A 4,213-nucleotide genomic window follows, 5' to 3' on the forward strand; every position below is an offset into this window, starting at 1 on the left:
TTACTCATCTCACTTACACAAAAACAGTGTAAAAACAGAATAAAACAGTGTAATGCTTTTTTTTAGGGAGTAATGCAATATTGTAAAGCATTACTTTTAAAAAGTAACTTTTCCCAACACTGATCATTAACGCTAAAAGCAGTATTACTGGTTGAGTTGGTATTTTGGTATTACCAAAAGAATGGTATCATTGTTCAAAAGAGGGATAAAAGGATCAATTTGGACAATGTCGCACCTGTCAAGATCTCATGTACGGATTGCATTTATGCATTTGGCAGACAATTTTACCTAAAGTGATATTCAAGGTATACATTTTGTCAGTTCATGCATTCCCTGGGAATTGAACCCATGATATTGGCAATGCACGCACCTTGTTTTTTCTGGCCACGGTCGCCTTTGGCTTGATCATTTCTTCATGAAGTTGATTTGGAACAGTTGTGTGATAAGTATTGAAGCAAACTGAAAATATGAGATCTGTGCATTAGGCCTTGCTGTGTTTTCGCAAATAAACACAATAAAAGGCGACGCCTATATCTGGTGACACAGTCAAGAACTTTCAAGCTGAAAATGACAAGTGAACACAGATACAAAATAATATATCACAGGAATAGTTGTTCTTGCCTGTGATTTCCTTTCATCTCATAAATCAGCTTCTCATTATCCTCTTACCTCTGAGAGAGACACAGACTGACTGCAAACAGACTAAAAGAATACTTGAACAGAACATAATACTGCTGTTGCACACACACGCAAACACACACAGCTTTGAGAGCTCACAGGGCCGCTCTTCACTGGATCTCATCTCAGCGTTCACACACAGATCCAACAGCAGAAACACACATTCATTTGATTCATCTGGCAGACATGAAGAAAAGTGTGACACAGCCCAAGAACCGATCACTAAATTATTCAGACGATCTCCTCACAAAACTGTTGAAAGATTCTGGTGGAACCCTGAGATCACGGCCCGAATTGACCTGTAGAGAAACAGAGAGAAGATCCACCTGAAGCAGAGCTCATTCAAACTCTGCTCAACCTTCATCATTAGCGTCACACTAATAGAAAAACAGAAAGTATCATGTTGAAAAATTCATCAGAATCTTGAGATGAAATTTTAGAACAACATACAGCAGACTTCTACACTGAAACGCTAAATAATTTGTCTTACCAAATTGATTTCTGCAACTTATGCTTTCTTATTATAACACATACATTCTAAATAAATGCAGTTGTTTCAAACTTTCTATTCTTCAAAGAATTTTGAAAAAAAAAAAAAAAAATATATATATATATATATCACAGTTTCCATAAAAATATGAAGCTGTTTTCAACATTTAGAATAATAATAATAAATGTTTCCTGAGCAGCAAATCAGCATATTAGAATGATTTCTGAAGGATCATGTGACACTGAAGACTGGAGTAATGATGCTGAAAATTCAGCTTTGCATCACAGGAATAAATTACATTTTAAATATATTGAAACATAAAGCAGTTTTTTTTAAATGTAATAATATTTCAGAATATTATTGTTTTATATTATTATATTACACAGTTTTATATTGTTTAACTGTATTTTTGATCAAATAAATGCAGCCTTGTACGGAAGAGGATTAGGGCCAAGCAATAATAAAAAAATAAAACCATCTCGAGATTAAAGTTGTTAAATTTCGAGAAAAAAGTCGAGATAAAATGTTGAGAATAAAGTCATTAAATTACGAGAAAAAAAGTCGTTAAATTTCGAGAAAAAAGTCAAAATAAAATGTTGAGAATAAAGTCGTTAAATTACGAGAACAAATTCGTTAAATTACGACTTTTTTCTTGAAATTTAACGACATTTTTCTCATAATTTAACGAGTTTTTTCTCGTAATTTAATGACTTTATTCTCATAATTTAATGACTTTATTCTCAACATTTTATCTCGACTTTTTTCTCGAAATTTAACGACATTTTTCTCATAATTTAACAACATTTTTCTCATAATTTAACGAATTTGTTCTCGTAATTTAACAAGTTTTTTCTCATAATTTAAAGAGTTTATTCTCAACATTTTATTTCGACTTTTTTCTCGAAATTTAACAACTTTAATCTCAAGATGGTTTATTTTTTTATTATTGCTTGGCCCTAATCCTCTTCCGTAGGGCCTTGAGAGCAAATTTCAAAAACATTAAAAAATCTTACTGACAACAAATAAATAGAAATAAAAGGGAAGCAAAAAAAAAAAAGATAATTAGTATATTTATCTTTAATAAAAAAAATCTTTAAAATATCTCAAAACATTTTTATTAGACAGAACTTTTTTCATTTATATAAATAAAAAAAAATCTTTTGTTTTTATTTTATCCATTGTTATTTTTATTACAAACAATTCCCTGCACAAACACATTGTGATTGACACAAACCTTATAAAACCATAATAAATATAGAGTATGGGTCATATTTTAATTTAAATTGCATCATTTTATCATGGTTTTTTAGAATAAGTGGATGCCAAGTCATCTGTTCACGCTGGGACACACACACACACAAACACACACACACACACACACACACACACACACACACACAAAACAGATGATTTTTCTTTTGACACAATACTGTAAACAAAGCCCTTGTTGACATCTATGTATATGGGAAGCATATAAATCTCCCGTGTTTTGCCTTTTTATTTCGCTATTCTTTTTTGGGTCACGACCCAGCAGTTGAGACCCCTGATTTAGCACATCCAGTGAGAGAGAAAGAGATGACTGTGGCTCTGCACTGCCTGAGGATGCTGTCTGCTGACTGATAAGACTCCCGCTCTATTCACAGGTGGTTGCCAAGGAGACGGAGAGGCACAGAGAGGCCACTCAGACAAACCAGATCCGGTCGAACCCTCACTGCAAAAGATCAGGATCAGCCTGAGACGACAAACTCCACAGACACACAAATCCCTCTCAGCTCTACCTCCTAAGTCTCTCTCTCCCTCAATGCACCGCTGCGGGCACACTGTCGCTAAGAGGACGAGTTGAATGGAGGACATGGACATTAACATATGTACACTCAACCAATGTCTGTTTTCGAGTGGCTGAATCAGCAAGAATAACTTCAGCGGTCTCTGGTTCTTCTTACATGCGCTGCGAGAGCACTCCAGCAACTGACGGTCAATGGTGAGTGTGTGAAAGTGCACTTAATCCACAGAAGTGTGCACTTTCAACAGCTCACTTCAGCTTTAGGTTACAGAAGAGCGTGAGAAAGCGCTCTGCGTTGTCATATGGTATCGCTGTTATATAGTTTGAGCGTCAGACGGCGTGCAAATGCTTTCAGATCTACTGTACACGCGAGACAGCTACAACTGCGTGTTCAAAGACTGAATGATTTCTGAAGAAAATCTTTGGAGAAAACTGCCTTTAGAGATATGTATTGTAAATTATATCACAAATAGACAAAGTGTAATAAAATAAACACTTGTTTTCTAAAATATCCAAAGCAAAATGTATTTTGGATGTTTGCCCAAAATCTCAAAATGGACCAGAGCCTGATTTTTTTTTTTTTTTTTCCTGTTGTGTCTTGACTTAAAGGGATAGTTCACCCCAAAATGAATTTACTCACCCTCATGTTGTTCCAAACCTGTATGAGTTTCTTTCTTCTGCTGAACACAAAAGAAGAATTTTGAAGAATGTCGGTATGGGCCACATTGACCTCCATAGTATTTTTTCCCATTTTTGTCAAAATATCTTCTTTTGTGAAAGGAAATTCGGTTTAGTTTCACTGCCAAAGGATGAGGTTTTAAAGAATCAGTGATTAAAGATGGGACAGAACCTGCTTTATTTTGGACCAACTTGATCCTTAGAATCACAACCTGTAAATGTGATTAATGTATTTCATATGAGTGTTCAGAATATCTTGTGTTTTAGCTATTGTATATGTCTCCGGCTAACGGCTAACTCACGTTACTTTTGCTAATCAGCTGTGGGCCAGTATTACCTAAAACTGTGTGCATTAATACAGATTGTCTGTCATTCTTACTACACTGAGTAATGATAAAAGATGGAGCAAGATTTGTTTTACAAACTTCAATGTAACATCAGTCATTCACGTTAGTGCAGGGATAATGTTAGCACTATTATTGAAGTTAATGATACAGTTCCCACATGTGCACCACAATAAATTAGAAATATACACATCGGTTTGTTGATGGACATACTCTTGTTAATGCTGATGGTGAGGAATT

This window comes from Megalobrama amblycephala, linkage group LG9 (genome assembly GCF_018812025.1).
Source record: "Megalobrama amblycephala isolate DHTTF-2021 linkage group LG9, ASM1881202v1, whole genome shotgun sequence".
In the NCBI taxonomy this organism is placed as follows: Eukaryota; Metazoa; Chordata; class Actinopteri; order Cypriniformes; family Xenocyprididae; genus Megalobrama; species Megalobrama amblycephala.